The sequence below is a fragment of the Melozone crissalis genome, unplaced genomic scaffold (assembly GCF_028551555.1).
Source record: "Melozone crissalis strain CALT ecotype California unplaced genomic scaffold, PUWL_Pcris_2 ptg000005l_1, whole genome shotgun sequence".
NCBI lineage: Eukaryota > Metazoa > Chordata > Aves > Passeriformes > Passerellidae > Melozone > Melozone crissalis.
The window spans coordinates 37613857-37632558 of NW_026535783.1; positions in this window are offsets into that span (position 1 = coordinate 37613857).

Here is an 18702-nt window from a genome sequence, read left to right on the forward strand (position 1 = left end):
GGGATTACACCAGCCACATTCTGAGAGCAGATTGGATTAATCATCTGATGGTTTTCTCTTGGTTTATTTTTGATGTCTTGATGGAAACTGGCTAATAAGCTTCATCTAATTTTGGAGTCAGGTTCACAGTTGCAACAGAGCAAAGAAATTCCAGTTTAGACCAGAAACTAAAGACTGTCTATACCATAAACACTGTTGATATAGCTGCGCTGATCAGGGGGGCAGTAAGGTGCAATTTATAACTAGAACTGCTGTCGACAAAAATCCAGAAGAAACAGTTGTATCAGCAGTGTCTGTTAAAATTTTTGGCCATTGAAGAAGGGGATCTACAACTGGAAAATTTTACAGCCATGAAGTATGTTGTGTTGCTCTTGCTAATGTCATCTGTCTGAGAACTCAATGGTTTCACTGTAGTTAAGCAGCTGGACACAGACTGTTTCTATTAATGCTTAAACTTCTTTAGTTTGAGGTTGTGAGTAAGGAATACGGGGTGACTGATGGAGACTCTGTCAGTTGTACCTTTGTATATCTGCATTGCTACTGAACACTCAAGTTTACAGAAAAGCAGACCAGAAAACCTACTGGGTTCAGGGAAAAGGTAAGACATGAAGAAAAAGCAACAACAGGCAATGTTTACCTTAAAAATGCCATCAGTGGAATTGATGGAGTTCACGTATTATATTGCAGTTAATCATGTCTTCATCATTTGAAAGAACACACTCAAAGACTATTGTGGGTCTGCATTATAGGGAAGTATTTTATTGCATTGTTGTAACATTGCACCCGAGTTGGTGCTATTGGCGTAGTTAAAATAGCTGGAAGTACTGTGTCAGGCCTTAATTAAAAAGTCACAATTATTATTTAAGATTTACACCAAAAATGTGCCAACTTTATTCTACTCAGCAGAGGCTCAATTCTGAAAACAGTAGAGATTTCGGGATAACCTCTAAAAAAAACAGTCTGAAGAGAATTGATTGAGCCCGTAATATGTGTTTGTGTTGTAAAATAAGAATAGAGCACAACTAGAGTACAAAACGTGGCACAACAGACATGAAACAATGTTCTTTCTCTGCATTCTTTGCCATGTTCCTTACCAGTTAATGTTTTACCTCTTAGTTAAAGTACGATTTTGGCATGGAAGTATTCAGTAAAACTCTCTTTTAGAAACAGCCAATTTTGGAATACACTTGACTGGATCTAAACAGCAGGTGCCATGCTCCTGCAAAAAGCCATTTTCCACTGTGTGTCTGAGATTTGAGGGCCTGTTCAGAGCTTTTATTCTCTGGGTACTGTAAGGTCCTTAAAGAATATGAATGGCACTTTAAGCTGTCATTGATGAGATCTTCACGTTGAGGAATGGATGACTTTTTACACTCACTCTGAAGGTAACATAGGATTTAAGGTCACTCTGACATAGTGTGCAATGAGCTGCTCAGGGCTTCTGGTGTTGGAGGAGATCAGAGCCACAAGGAAATGAGGAAGTCACATAGTCACTCAGACATAAAACTGGCATCCAGTCAGTACTCTGGCCTCATTTTCTTAGTGGCCTTCCTCAGGCATGTGCTCTCTTATTTATAAAATATGCAAGTTGAAATCGATTTATATTGTTACACTGTCAGGTATTGTTGAGCTTTAAAAATATTTGTTATATTTGTGAAATTCCTACATTTTCAGCTTATCATTGTCCAGCAGAAGCCTCAAATAGCAACATGCAAAATCATTTTATATTTGTCAGTGGGGAGCCAGAGACTTGGTTAGGCTTTTGTGTTTGAGATGTGGAAAAGAAAAGAGAATTCAGGAGAATGATGTCTGGAGTAGCAGATACTTTTTGGCTCTCACACCTGAAAACTTTAATGTCATTTATAACCATGTGGCAGACTGCCTACAAACTGGAGAAGACAGTCCCTGCAGTTTGCTTGACATAGAATTTTCAGAGTTTTTCTTCACCACACTCTGTTAGATAACACTGATACCACTGAAGAGTCAAAGTGACTTAGCAGTAAAGGACTGCACAGACAGATATTTATGCCTATTTTAGAGCTGAAAGCAAACGAGGCTTGTGAAGATTGTCTGCTATATAATAAGCTGTTGGGTGGATTCGTTAAGTTTCACAGGGACTTTCCTATTAGTTTTCTGATGATTCTGATTTTGTGAAGATTTGCCCTTATCAAAGGGAAAGATTGGCAGTATTGAAAATATTTTCACTTTATGGTTATGATTTTTTTTCATAAATTCAGCAAAAGCCTTGCCACTGACATCAATGGAAATGATAGTTAAACTTGCCCAAACATAAGTTTTATTGTTAACTTTGCATGATTTTATTCAAGGAAGTGTCTAATATGTTCTTGAGGAGCACACTGTAATAATCTTGGCAGGACAGAAGAAAGGAGTAACTGAAACAAAGGGAAAAAAGACATTAATTTTGCCAGGTGAGCATAAATTATTTACTTAAATTTATGCTTTTGTATGCAATGTCTTACAAAATGAAGTAAATTTATAGGAATTTAAGTAATTTTACAGTTAAGAAGTGGCATCTAACTTCAGTAGCAAACAGATATTAAAATTTTATTTTAAAATCCTGCAGGTGTTGAGGTACGCATTCTAAGTAAAATTCCAGAAAAACACCCTGAATATTTGCAACACCAAAAAGAAAAGAAGGCATAACCTGTAGTGGACACTGAAATTACTGCAGTTCATATCCAATTAGAAGAGAAAAATATTTAATCTAACATAATTTACTAGAAATTTGTTCTGTGATATTTGCAAGTTAATTTCATTCTTTTTCTGTATCTATGGCTTAACCCTTTTTTTTACTCCCCTATTTCCCCAAATTCACCATTTTTGTATTTACTGTGTTCAGAAAAAGCTGTTTCCAGCTAGATCATATCTGATTTGTCTTTTGCTACCTTGCTTACAAGTACGAATGTAATTTTGATAGTCATATCAAAGCAATAATAATGACAATATCTTAGAATGAAAGGTGGTTTTTTCAAAGAAACTAACCCTCAGTAATTGATTATTTAATAGAATAACTTTTATATAGTTTCTGTTTTATAGAATAATGATGTATAGTAGTAGTAGTAGTAGTAGTAGCACTTGGAAAAGAAAGCTAGGCATATTTTGGTCTTTTTATCCTTAATTTGGTATGGATGTTGTTGACAGCAAAACAGTTGTGATCTAAATGAGATACTAATTTGGAGTCTTAAAAGTATAATTTGTCTTTTAATTAGCTCTGCTTTCCTAACTTATATATCTATACTTTAGAATCACGAAAAAATTGTAAGTGAAACAAAGTCTGCATCTTACTTTTCAATCGCAGACTAGCTTTTTATTGAGGAATGCAGCTAGTAAATTGTCATAAGGAAGAGCAGTAATGAAAAAAAATTGAAGCATAGATGTCATAGATGTAAATTTATGAAGTGCCTTAGCACTAGGCAATAATAGGCTCACAACAAATCCCTGTATATTGCAATTTCCTCCAGGGAACCTTTTCTACAGCCATCAATAAGCCCTTTCAGGTTGGATGGACAGGAATATCGTGCTAATACTTTAATTCTACTGTGCACTAAATCACTTTTAGACCAGACACAAAGTCTAGCAGGTTGTCACCATGTGCCAGCTGAACCAGCAAAGATGGGAATGATATGGGTCAGAGGTTTAGGCACCTGGAGGGTCATAAAGTCTACTGGGGTGAGCACTTTACACCCGAGCTCCTGTGGATTTGGAGTAAAAACTAGGTCAGTGATCTTGATGTTGACGTCAAGTGAAACCATGTTTGTACTGAAAAGTATTCCAGCACACCCCCTACAATTAAACCTACTAGAAATGTCATGGTTTATTGCCCCACCTGTTGGATTCGGCTACTGCCTTCGTGATGATGGCATTTCCAGTTGAAGGCTGGCAGGCTGCAAAGGGATTAGGGAGCAGGCACGCACACAAATATGCACCCCCATGCCCTATCCCCCACTTCTGCATTTAGTACTTTTCCACCAAGAACACAAAACCAGTGGTCTGGCAAACTAGGACTTGACCTACAAATCCAATGGCATTCCAGAGGCCAGAGGCTGAGTTTTGTCACTGCTGATTGATCCCATAAAATTGGAGAAGATCACAATATAACAGGGTCATAAAATATGCTGTTGTGGCATTCTTCACATATATACAAAATAAGTAAATAGGAAAAATAAGACTATTATTTTCTATGCTGGAAATTTTATAGTCTTTTAAAGTGCACCACCTCTAATTAAAAATTGCTTTTTAGAACCATGTACTCCTAAATGTATACAATTCTTCCCATATACTCTCTATAGACTTGCTTTCACATGCCAAAAATGAAAATCTGTGCTTTGAAAAAGAAAAAAAACCAACCCAAAACACAACAGAAATGTGCCTGATTTCATGCTATGTCCTTTTAAAACACGCCTAAAAAAAGTATGACTACAGCAGCCCGAGAAACCCAGTTTTAAATAGGCATGCATGTTGAAATTCAGAAAGGAGTTGGTTCTTGAGTTACCTTTTTTACTTTGGCCTTGCTGGTGCATCTGATTGGGCTAAATTCTTAACACAGGCAAGAACAGATGTAAGTCAAGAACATATGTCAAGATGATACGAAATAACTTCTGTCAAAGAGTTAGCTGGGTGTCACTAAGACACGATAAAACCCTACTAATTTTAATGCCTTCCCATAGGGTACTCCTAGGATATAATATTTTGTAGGTTTTTGTGATCTGTTTCCTTTCTCTTCTTCCTAGTAAAGTGGCCTTTCCAGAGGAAATAGCTTGCTCATGAACCTGTTCTCAAGATTCCCTTAAATCTAACAGTAATGAGACCTTGAACTGACACAAGGTGTTCGCTTTTCCTTACCTACAGTCTAAATGACGACAGTATAATACAATGAAAATTAAAAAAAACCTGTTTATGTTTTTAAGGTATGTTTTTAACTCCTGTTCAAAAGTAACCCCTTCTTTCTCTAAGGATATACCTGCAGAGATATTGCTGCAGAAAGCTGTGAAGAAGAAAAATACTGGAGAAATTATGCAACCTTTCCACTTCTGTATTGTATTTCACAAACTTCTCTAGTGCCTTGGGTAATATTCTGATAGCTCTGCAGGGAAAAATGGTAACTGTACCCGGTCTCCTGCATTCTCTGCACATACATCTGTGGTTGTGTTGTACCACCAATATGAAGTGTAGGAAGGGAAATTTCCCAAAGGAATTTGTGAGAGATGATATGTTGGAGCTGGGGACAAAGGCAAAGAAAATGAAAAACCTGATCCTATTTCAACACAGTCATGAGTCTGATCAACATTGCAGATAAATTGTAACCTTTTCTGTCATGAAAGAATGTATTGTATGGAGCATAATATGCCCAGGGCGTATTTTCACCTTGTTTTGTTTTGTGGGTGTTTTTTTCAGTCCAATTTGCTGATGAAGGGCATGTTAAGGATGATGGTTGGAGAAATAAAATGGAAGATCAGAGTCACAATTCTTTTACATTGCTGTTTGTCTTGCAGAATTTCCCAGTTTGTCCATTGCTGACAGATCTCTAATGTGTTGCAGAACAATAAATGCATATGTACTAAGAGTGTTATTTAATGGGAGTGACCTGTACCGTTCCAATTATGAATGATAGCTCTCCAGTTCCTTTATGCGTATTTTAAAGTCCCCTGGACACAGATTGATTAAAGATAAGGATCCATATCAATTTATGAAAAATTTACAAAATTTTGAGAGAACCTTAACATGTACCATTTAAAAACTAATCATTTCTTGGCTGTCACTATTTTCTTTTCCTTTCCTTGCATCACAAAATCTTTCTTATATTGGGATTATATCCTTAATAATCAAAAATTGATGCTGTGAATTAAGGAATAAATATGTCACTGGATAAAATAAAACAACAACAACAGAAAATAAATTAGATTTGTATGATTTTAACTGTTCTTTAATCTGCTTCTGGGCAACAAAAGTGATTTGTGTCAGCCGTTATTGCATTAAACTTTAATTTTCTTCCACAAGAACAGGATTATATAAAGGAGTATTGGATTGCACTCAGCATGGATTAGCTGAGTGGTGTCTTTGCTGCCAAGGACCAAATGGATTTCCTTCCTTTTGTGATTTATATTTTTATTGCTGTTTTTTTCCCCTCCTTCTAATTCCCATTACCCATTTGTTTGCCAGAACTGAGATACCCTCAAGAGCAGCAGAAAGGCAGGCAGAGTTATTGGCTTATTGCATATATTTATGTTCCAAGGATTTTTACTAGCCAATGTCAAAGGAATAAGCTAGCCCTCAGCCACAGTCGCTGATTGCTAATCTATAAGTAAAAAAGCTAAAAGCTCATCCATTGTAAAAGGGACATAGGTTTTTCTTTATATATATATATATATATATATATATATATATATATATATATATATATGCGCGTGTGTGTGTGTATGTGTGCATATATATATGTATGCATAAGGATTTTAACTAGTCTTGACACAAATTTTCAAAGTTTTGTCTAATGGAGATAGATCAGCAAGGAATTTTTGGACATATAAAATTATTAACAGTCAAAACAGATGCTGGCAGTGCAAATGGAAGAGAAAAAAGATTCACTCAGTATAGAGTCAGGGAACATCCAAAATTTGAAGGGATAAAAAGACAGAATATAAAATATGGGTTCTTACTTACAGACAACGTACTAAATTGCAGTTTGTACTTTGCAGCTCATTTTAGAAATGATTAATTAATTTTTCAGTCTTGACATTTTAACCAGTAAGAAGATGCCTGGAGGTAGATGAGACAGGTATTTAAGAAAAGGATATTTAAGCTCTGTAGTTACAGAAGCTGGGTTGGGTTTGTAGGCAGTAAATTACAGCAGACCAAATAGCTAGCAATACTCTCTCAGGCAGATTCAGCCACACCAAAGAAATTCCAAGTGCAATAAAAAATTATGCAGTATAGCAAAGCATACAAAACCTGTTGTTAAAAAGTATAAGTGAAAAGTCTGATATTTCACTGCAGGGTTGATGAAGGAGCTGAAGTAGACTCTGCTGTCATTACACCACCAGAATAATTAATAATAAATTCCAGAGCACATTTTCTATGGATCTGTCATAAAAATACTTAGCAAGTGACAGACAGTCCAGAAGGTTGAAGCTGAGATGTGTTACTGCTGAAGCCTGAGCTACCCACACATGCATTGCACAGTCCAGAACTCAATACACAGTCAAACCAGGTCCAAACGTTTAGTTTTCTTTTGTGAGGTAACCCTGACCTTTCCTTAAATTTACATGTGAAAGAAATATATTAAAATTTTCAGTTGATTCCTCACTTGGCAATACTGCCTGCAGAATCTTAGCAAAGGATACTCCCATATCATTTCATGTCACAACTGGAACCTGTCCTCATTCTTCAGAACTGGAACCTGTCCTTATTCTTCAGATTAAGGAGTCTTTGCTCATGTCATTTAGTCAGGGACTTAGTTCATTTTCATGGTATATGAAAAAGAAAAGAGGGGAGGTATTATTATATTATCTAAATGAATCTTCATGATTGTTGCTGTGTTGTTTTCTGAAACTGTTGAATTAAATTTGTGACCATTGTCCCACTCTTGCTTTATTTTGGTAACTGTTAGATTTCTCAGAAGTAGCTTTCAACTTTTTAGTAAATAGAATTGTTTAGTCATCATGCATTTTTTCAAACAGGCATTTATTGCTTTCACACTACTGACAGAAACACTAGTGTGTCAAACACTAAATCCAAAATGATATTTCCTGCTGCTTCTATCACATCTAGTGATGTGATAGAAAGATCTACAGAACGACTCTCTATGGTGGTTTTAAGACATAGTGTTTGCCTGTCTGTTGTGTTTTAGCCCCAGCTGGCAATGAAGTACCATGCAGCTGCTCATTACCCCTCTGCCCGCCCCCTGCAGCAGGATTGGGAAGAAAATAAGGGGAAAAATGCTCTTGGTTTGAGATAAGAACAACTTAATAACTGGAATAAAGTAAAATAGTATGGTATTATACCAAGAGCAGCAATAATAATAACAACAACAACAGCAAGAACAACAACAGAAGAGAAAGTTACCAAGAGATGCCCAATACAACAGCTCAGCAGCCACTGAATGATGACCAACCTGTCCCACAATAGAAATTGGTACTTCCTGGCGAGTTCCCCCCAGTTTATATACTGGGCATGATGTTCTATGGTATGCAATATCCCTTTGGTGAGTTTGGGTCAGCTGTCCTGGCTGAGGTCCTTCCCAGCTTCTTCTGCACTGGTTGGCTGGCAGAGCATGGGAAGCTGAGAAGTCCTTGCCTTAAGGTAGGCCCTACTGAGCAGAGAATAAAATATTACTGTATTATTGACATTATTCTCATGCTGAATCCAAAACACAACATTGTATCAGATAATAAAAAGAAAATTAACTCTGTCCCCACTGAAACCAGAACACTGTTATTTCTCTCTTACTTGAAGAAACTATTTGTGATAGAAAAAATATTGCAATATGCCGGGGGATCACCTTTTCGCCAGGCACGAGTCATGAAAGTAAAACAAAAATCCATGGTCAAAGAACTAAGGATTTCTAATTCTTGAGGTTCAGATGCTGCCTTAAGGAGTTTTTTGGACTAAATGTTCCAATTCAAGGAAGGACTGTTTCCATTGTCAATTCCACCTGGTTTACTATTAGATTGTTTTTTGATCAAAGGCAACTCTTTCACTGGCACACCAACCAGACAGGTTGAAAAAGGCTTTTCTGGTTCCGAATTAGACAGACATATAGTATCCGATCCAGCAGCCTTGGCTAAGGTCACTCAAACATTCGTTTTTGGTTGATCTACAGGCAAATCTGCACGACAAAAAACAATTAAAATCAAGCAAAACAAGTATACCATTTGATTTTTCCCCATCTCTTTCAAGAACTAAGTTTTGGCAAAATTCTTTCTACACAAAAACGACAACCTAAGTGTTCAGCTAAATATTAATTTTGTAAAGCAAACATTCAGCATTCAATTAGTATACTCATGAATAACATTGGCACAAAATCAGAGTTCATGGGTTCTACCGATGCACAAAGAACGTCAGGCACAAGAGGCGTCAGGTGAGACTCGGGATCTTTCGATTCGGTTCACGTCTGCGTACTTGCTTCTTCGGTTCTGGATTCGACAACAGGTTCTGAAGTGCGATATGGTTTGACGTTTTTGGCAGGAACCCACTTAATTCCAGCACCTGTGGAGATAGAAGCATACCCTTTGCTCCACGTTATTAATTGAAACGGACATTTCTCGGGGGATGGGTAGATATAAGTTTAATTGTGTTTGGAACTCACGTCTTAAAAAAGGAACCTACTAGGCTGCGGCAAAATATCTAAATATGGATAACATTGTAAACAGATTAGTGAAGAGATTTTTGATTTTATTTCTAGTACATCAGTCTCATAATACAAAAAGGAGACATGACAGCTCACTGATCCACCCCAAAAAATGCCTCCCCCAGGAGGGCTCATACAGCAATACATAAAATCATTTCAATCTAGAGTTCAGCCAATCACACACAGAAAACACATATTGACAAGCATTCTATCTAATCCCACAAAGTATACGTAATCGTAGCTAAAACAAAGACTGGTTCATAAGAGACAATGAACAGAGCTCTATTCATGCTAACCTTCTAAAGATATACATTAAATAACCTTGTTGCCATCCTAAAACCAATTCTACAGAGACTTATTGTTATTTGTCACGTCTACTGCTTGGGAAACTTTTCTGCTTGTATGGGAAACTTTTCTGCTTACATTTGCAATGCTAACAGAACTTCAGTCTGAGGCCTATACCTTTTTTAACCATTTCCTAAAAACCCTCTAACCTTATGGATTCCAACAGCAATATACAATACTGTCATTGAAGTCTATTCCTTCCTAATGGAAAAAACCCTACAAAACTGTAAAAGACACTCCCTGCTGACAAGCCCACAGTATACCCCACCATGTTCCAAAGACTGTGAAAGGCAAGCTTATTTTAGTACATTTTTAAAAGTCCAAAGCAGTGACTCTGCTTCCAGAAATCTCTCTGCAAAGTGGAGAACAAAAGTATACTAGCCTGCATGCATCTCATGTCGAAAAACTTGTGCACTTAAAAATCAGAAAGGGCCAACCAATAAATGAAATACTTCAATTTTCCCCTCTTACCTGGCTAAATTAAAGAAAAATTCATTCGTATAGGGATGAAAGGGAGTTCCTGGAATATAAGTCTCCTGTTTTTATGACCAGTCATTTCATGTTTTGTCTGTTGTTTTATCATCATATTACATCTGGAATTTAGTTGAATTTTATTTATGACTTCTTTGTCCCTGCTACTTTTCCCAGTATATTTTTTTTCATGATGCTGTGAGGTTTTTTTGATTTTCTCTGAAGTCTTTCCATCTTTCCTAGATGCAGCTTTCATATTAGTCATAGATGGAAGAACCATTTGCATGTATGTACATGAAACATACCATTTTGACTTGGATTTCATTTGTAAAACTACCGGTGTCAGACACTGACCATTTGCAGATTTCACATCTTTGTACAATGAATCTCAAACCATTTTAAAACTATTAGTTTCTTTCAGTTTTGCCTGCTTTTCTTTTCTGCTTGACTGTACAGGCATAAAAATCTATCAGATAAGTTTTTCTCAAGATTTCCTACTTAACCAAGCAGATCAAAAAATTTTGTGAAGAAATGTATGCTAATGAGAGTTAGCCTGCTGTTGCTTGCCTTCTTAATATTTAAGCAATAATTTATTGGGGAACTTGTAATGCAAAACAAACAAGAGAGTTGATGAACTTTTTTTTCATTTGAGAAAGATGGAACTTTGCTTCAATAGGACTGAAATATGGGGGGAAAACTCTAGATGTTTCATCCCTGTTCATTAGCCTAACTCAAGTCAAACCTGTCAGTGGCTGAGTAGTTTGGAGGCACACCTATGTACACATAAATCTATTACAAACAAGCCTTTGTTTTTCATTCTATCTCTGTGCTCTCCAATTATGACTCCTGAAGATTTAGGCTATGATTATGCTGTTGGTTTAGGCAGTGGCTGTCAATCACAGCAGGCCAGTGTTGAAAATGTTTATATATGGGTTAACTTTGCATTGCTTTAGGTCTTCAAACTCACTAAATAATTTCTGGAATGGTTTTTTGCACCTGAAGATAAATTCTGACTAACTTACTTTTGGCTATGGAAAAGTCTTTTCAGTGACAGGTTGAGTTTAGGTCTTCTTTATAATAGAGGTCTTTTAAAAATAGTAGAAGAAATACCTCTAGTTTTCAGTCCAATGTAACATAAAGCAACACATGAACAAGGGATTCTTGGTACACCTTGATACTGAACACTTGCTATTGGCTCCTGTATTGATTACAGTCCTGTTATATGCATACAATAAAGCTGATTTTATGATGGGGGCAAATGACTAGATTGTCATTGTCCTATTTTCTATAAGCGTATACAACTATTGTGATACACTGTTGTCATCACTGGTGCTCTGTTTTTCAAACACTAAGAGCAATGTAATTTAATTTTTTTCTTCCTAATCCAAAAGAAGTTCATGGAAACTTTGGAGGTGATTCAGCACAGGATCACAAGAGAGATCCAAAGAAGAGAAAAAATATCTTACAGAAATAAATTTAGGGGAAAAATAAAAAGAATTCTATGTTTTAGTTCATCAGAATGAAAACTGAAAGCTAATTTAATACTACTTTGTAATTATTTGCATGGGGAAAAGTATGCAGTAATGCCTCTCTTTTTAACACAGTGGCCATAAAGAGTCTAATAAACCAAAGGAAAAAAGCTAAACAAAACCATACTGGATATAAGGAGCAAATTTTCAAGAGTTTAGCGATCTTTGAAATAAAACCACCAGCATTCTTCCAGGATTCTTTCTGGTCTGAAATTAAGAGAACTTTCTGAAAGAAATACTGTAAATCAATCATAAATCACTTGACTTGAAGGAGCTATTTCTGACTAAAAATGCACTGTAAAAATGTCTCACATGGCTTGAAAATAATTTTATATATATGTATATGGACAATTATGTTTTAGTTAATTCAGCTGTTTAATATTTTTAAATTTATAGAATCTTTGTTATCCTGAGTGCTTTTGTTCTGTCCTATCACATCTAGAAATCTGACTTGGTCAACTGGATTTGTGCCACGGTACACTGGTATTGAGCTGAAACAAAAATAAATTAAAACCTCTAAAAGAAGCCCTATTTCTGTGATGCCATTTCCAATTTGTGTTTCAATTTTGTCTCCCTGGAGGACCTGCAGCCTGGTGCAAATGCAGTAGCTAACTTTTTCACAGCCCTAACTTTAGCACCAAGAGGAGACCAGGCAGGTCAGCAAATGAGAAAGGGAGTAGAAATTAACTCCTTTTCTGAGCTCATTTTTCTTGATTTGTCTCTGTACAGGTTTTGTTCATATCAGAGGTTTTGTCTTCATATTCTTTTTTGAAATCTATTATTGGATGCAAAACATATACAGTTGATTGTGGGAAAGATACCTGTTCAGAGCAGCAGTCTACTGAATTTGTCAGTTCTATAGGTTTGTATTTTTGGATACTCAAAACATATATGTATGTAGTGTGCATAAATCAAGGCAGCTGATATTTACATCAGTTGTGCAGATGACTTGGGTCCCATTCTTATTTCGCATGAAAATCTGGTCAAGATTTCACTACTCATTCTTTATGATAATTATGAAAATATTAAATGCCCTTGTGGCAAGTCGTTTCCTAAAACAAGACAAGATTTTACTTTTATTTTCTCTCAGATTTAATCCAGTCTCCAGTATTTCTCTTTGTAAAGCAGTAAAAGAGGTTTTGGTATACTTTTATGATATTATGGTATAGAGGTATATAGCATCACAAGCTCCTGTGAATGAAGCATTTAAACTTCACCTTAAAAATGGGATGAAATGGAACTGAAGATTTGATTGTATTTCCAATGCTGGGCACAGAGGTTTGTTTGGTAAATCTAAGGTAATTTTGAAACTGAACATTCTAATATGGGCCATAAAGTTCAGTTTCTGAAAGGATTTGGGGGAAAAAAGCTAGAATTAGGAAAATACTTACCGTCTACTGGTCCATTATTGTTATTCGTGTTAGAAGGGGTATGGAAGAAAACAACCCTCTAAAATGTACCCAAAAAGCTAAAAAACACATAAGTGCTAATCTAAAACCAGCACACCTATATACCATACCTGTGCTGTGAATTGTGGGGGTTTTTTGGGTTTTTTTCCCCTTTAAGATGAAAAAACATTTGTTGTCTGTTTTGGTTTATCAATTTTCCTTTGTCAATCTGCTCTAGGAAAAGACAAATCATTCAGTCTGGGGCCCAATTTGATTCAGTATCCCCCTGTGAAAGAGCCATTTGTTTACACTGAGAATGAAGAATCAGGTATATGACGAGATACTGGAATTCTGCCATATGTTGTACCATATGGGTAGTTTTCACTATGTTAAATCACTATGTGAAGGAGGGGACCCTCATGGACAAATGTATTGCATTTTCCTATCTTGAACCCTTAGTAGGCATACTCAGCACTTTCCTAACATTGCAAAAGAATTAACTAACCTTCACCAAATTAGAGATTTTCTAAGTATTAGTACAGAAAATCCAGCTTAAAATCAGTGACAGTGAGGCACCAAGTGAGCATAGAGCTGTACTGGTCTTGGTAATTAAGACATTGAAGCTCCTGCTCTTTTCTGTGTTTTGCAGCAAATGCTACTACCTATCACTATTCTATATATGTAGCAGGCTTTGAAATGTGTACGTATCTCTTTGTACGTTTTGCACAAAATTATCTTTGCTCACATTGGTAGTGACAAAGAAATAAAACTCACCAGTTTCTAAAATGCAGAGAAATATGGAGAAATACATATTTTATGTTATGAAATATAACACACAGAGATACAATTCAGTGTAGGCTACTGTAAGTCAGAGGAAGGACAGTTTTTACTCCTATTTCTGCAGCTTGCTACCTGATGTTGCATTGGTGAAATCACATTTACATTGATGTAACTGTGCTGGTTCTGTATTTAAGGAGTGAAATTAAGAGACATGGCAGGAGAAATAATCAAAAATGGGAGCATAAAAAAACCAATCAACTTCTTGCTCCTCTTAACACTCTCCACCCCACACATTCCTCTCCAAATTTGTCATTGTGCACATCCCTTTACCCTGTTCCTTGGTCTTGAAAGTTACTTTATTTCAAATGATCTCCAAGAAACACCTTATTATGCAAACATATTTTTTTCTAAATATTAGCTTACTATGGTTTCAGTGTGACTTCATATAGTACTTCTAGCTGACTTCCCATTATACTTATGGTCATGGCTTTAGAAATAAAACCCAACCTTCTGGAGCCATTTTCCTTTGAATTCTTAGCTGTTTTGTTTATCTTTTCTTTATCCTGATCACTGAACATATGAAATTGACAATGCTTTTTTTAAAAAAGTAGCATACTGGGCTTTCTTTTTAAATTTTATTTTATTTTGTTGTAAAGTGAGAAATTTGATTTCTAAGAGTTCTCAAAATCCTAGCAAAAACTCAGCTACAAGGAGCTGTTTCAGAAATGTTCTTTTACCATCTTTCCATAAAGTGTAAATAAGGTGCTATTTTTTTCCCTTCCAGAGAGGTTTAAATCAATTCCCACTTCATGCTGTTTGTAACATGATTTTGTTGAGTGATGATCTAAAGTAACAAACCCAGAAGATCTGTTCAGGCTGATTTTAGACCCTTGTCCCACAAAGATCTTTCTATAACTTAATATTGAAAAGATCTGTAATTTTTGTGAAGTCAGTTGAACCTCTCAAACTGTTTTTTAAGCATATGTAAAGTCTTTGAAAATTGAATGATTGTATATCCTTTTGTGTAGTACCAGAATTGGCCTGCTATTTATAACAGAAAGAAAGCAATATGTATCTGGGTTAGAGGGTGCCTTTGGGTACCAGTGGCAAATAATAATAATAATAATTCATTTAGGCCCTCCTGTCCAAAAGTCATCCAAATAGATATGGGGCATTTTACCTAGTGTAGTTTATACCATTAGGTACTGTAGCATTAATGTTATTTATAACAGAAAACAGTCAGAATTTAAAAGCAAAATATAATACTTAGGTGTTGTTATGTTTTAAGAGTGATGGTACTGAACAACTCTTGTGGTTTTGTTTTATCTTATTTAAATGTGGCTGTTCTCTGTGTAAAACTCAGTTTACAATTTATCATGGTATGCTTAAATTGGAGAGGCTGATGTTGACATTAATTCATTGCAATGCAACAATCAATGTTATTGTACATATGTTGTAGCATATGGCAGGATTTCATTCCTCATCTCCTTCTTATGCTCTGTCCTCAGAGTCACTAAAAGTGTGTCCCATGAGATGACTTTTTGTTAATTTAGGTCAGCAACTGAAGGAGGACATGTGTCAACTCCTCTGCACAGAAATACAGCAGTGTTAACACTTGAAAATTATCTTTTCTTCAACTGTTTTAAGTTGGAAATCCAACAAGAGATCTTATTCTGATCATAGACATCTCTGGCTTCTCTTCAGATATTCATGAGATATTTAAATTTTTTTATTATTACTTTATTGACTACCCTGTTGTTTCCAGACATTTAAAGAATGTTACTTAGATATCTGTGGGCAGCATTAAATTCATCTCTATGAAGCTCCATAGTGGTATGTATGCTACTCAAACTCATACTCATACTCATACTCATACCCATACTCATACTCATACTCAGTTAATGCCTTGGCTGAATATTATATGGGTTGTAGAAGAATGCTTTTGCATAAATTTGTTTTAACAGACTCTGGATAGCTTTGCTGTATCCCATTTCACTTTACACATAGCAACACATTTCTCTCAGTGGAGAAAAGCTGGCATAGCACAGATTGGTGTGTGCAGGGTATATCTGCAGGACGTGATCTTGCTCCAGCACTCCAAACAGAAAGAAATTTTACTCCCATTTCTTTACCAGCATTTCTATTTCCACCACCTTTCTGACACCCATGATTTTATAAAACTTTACCACAGCCACTTTCATTTGCATTCTTTTCAGGCTGATGAGTATAAGCCTATTTAATGGTTCTTCCATGCTGCAGGCTTTGATTAGCTTTCTTGCTGCCTTTGAATGTTTTCCAGGTATTCTATTCATTTTTTGAGATGAAAAGTTTCATACCCTATGGTGTTCAAGAGGCAGACATGCCACAGATTGATACAATGGTTTATTTTCTCTGTTTTTTGTTTTCCTTCATTATTTCTTTTCCACTTTTTTTGTAATTTCTAATTTTTTTTTTTTTTTTTTTATGCGTGTGTGTGCTACCAAGGTCTCAACTAAAATTTTCATGGAAGTATTGATTTCTCTCATAGATCCCATTTCTGAGTATTAGCAGTCAGCTCAAATCAGACTTTAGGGCTTGTCAGGTTTAAGTTATGAAATATAATTTATTCTTCGATGCACATATAAGACTTGATTCTATGAGTCAGCAATGAACAGATTTTTCTGTAGTGTTGTCACCTTTTCTTTCCATTCTTTAATATCTCAGTGTGGACTTTCTGATCCTATTGTCTGAAATGTAGAAGGGACAGTTTTAGCTGCTTCTCCTCCAGAAAGATGGCTTGTACAGAAATGGATGTGTAGAAAGACTTCTGAAATAAAGATAGAGCCTCTTGGGAGACTGGAATACTTTGGCTTGTTTAGCCTAAAAGAGGCAGGATCGCTCTCCAGAAGAACATTTTGAGGTCAAACACCTAGGAGGAATCTCTTGCCAAGCTAAAGGTCAGATAAAGGTCAGTGCTAGCATAAACCCAAATTTGTGTCAGCAGTCCATGAATAGATTTTGAGCTAGGATTTAGATGACTGCTAACTTCATTGCTACTGGGTTACCAGTGGTAATAGTAGTGAGAAAAAAAGGAAAAATCCCATTTTCATTGTGTGCTTTAGAACTGGAAGAAAGGTGTTACTCTGATATGCTTCTTGAAGAAGCAGGAAACCAGGCCTTACATAGCAGTCTCCAGCCTTGTCTTCTGCTCTCATCCTCTGTCTCTATCAGGAAAGATGACATTTTCCTGATAGAGACAGAGGATAGGAGAAGAGCTGAATTTGTGCATTCTGAGTGTTGTTATTATTGATAGTAACAAACCCAGGTGAATTGCAGAATGCAGTATATTTCCTGAAACAAGCCCTGGATGCAGAATGCTGTTTATCTTCACTCTTGTAATTAATTTTTTCCATCCCACCTTCTCCTCTCACCAAGTTCTTTAAAGATAGTTGCATCCCTTCCAAGCACATTTTTTTACAGACATTATGTATTATGCCAGCTCTTTTATTTAGGATTTTTCACACATCCTTCACATCTCCTTTACAGTCTCCAGTCAATAAGCGTTAAGACCTAAATACTCCTTTACACTTCATGGCTATTCCCTTATCACATGCATTTTCTGTTGCCTGAAGGCAGATCTGTACAATTTTTGTTACTGAAATCTGGGGTTTTTTCTTCCCAACCAGATGGAGGATGTGTAAATGTGTCTAAAGACTCAGAATACCATTAACTTGGTTTTTACAGAGCTCTGGGAGACACAATGTCTTTCTGCCTCCTTTTAAACTAGGCTAAAAAATAAGTAATAACTCCGCAATACAAGCAAAGCAACTTTAGCACTTTATTTTGTCTCTCATAGCTCAGACTGCAGGGGAAAAAAAGATGCACTTCTGCTGCTGTGCATTAATCTTTTGCTCTTTGCAAAAGAACACAATCCCCAAGTCATACACAAGCTGGATTTACATTATTCCATTAAGTATTGATTGTAATGCTTGAAGCCTTTATTGTTGTAATTTACCAGAGCTTTTTACACTGTGATGGGTAGAAAATAATACTGTTCAGCAACTGCTCATTGTATATTCCACAGCTGATAGAGCAAAAGTGGCCAGGAAGTGTCATTGCTATCCTTCTTTTTAAGTCAGTAGATTCAGAAGAAAAGCTGTATTAACCCAATTTGCTCAATATCTGGTGTTGAGCAAATAAAATAAGCACATCCAATCTCTAACAGGACAAAGCTATCTGAATAAGGGTTACTTTACAAATGGATGGCATTCTCCTAGAGCAGCTCTGTGAGACAAAGTTCATTAAGTGCAAGAAGCTGGAATATCCTTTTATTTTTGGCAGAGAGTGGTTTTCAATCTTTTATCAGAGCTCATCTAGCTTTTCTGTTTAGCTTCAGACTGGAGCTTTTGCTCCAATAAAATGACAGATTAAATTTTGAAAAAGAAACTCAGAATGATCAGCAATATTTTAAAAAAATCATATGACTGAATTAAAAAGTACACATGCATAAAGGAGCCAAGGCTGTTTTCTGAAACATTTCACAGAAGTTTTCTGTTCTCTAAATATGCACTTCATAACTGATGACTTGGAAGATTACAATATTGGAAAACATCTGTGTCAACTCTGTCAAAATATTGCATCTATACACATGTATTTATACATCTAAAATAAATGTCTGAAGGATGTGACAGAAAAATTCAAACCCCAGTGCAAGCTTGCCTCAGCAAGTATATGTTTGAAGAAATTATTGTGACTACAAAAAAATTGCATCAAACTTATAAAAGTATTCATGTAACATAATGTAATTATAATATTAATGTAATAGTTTTAAAAACATTGAGACTGC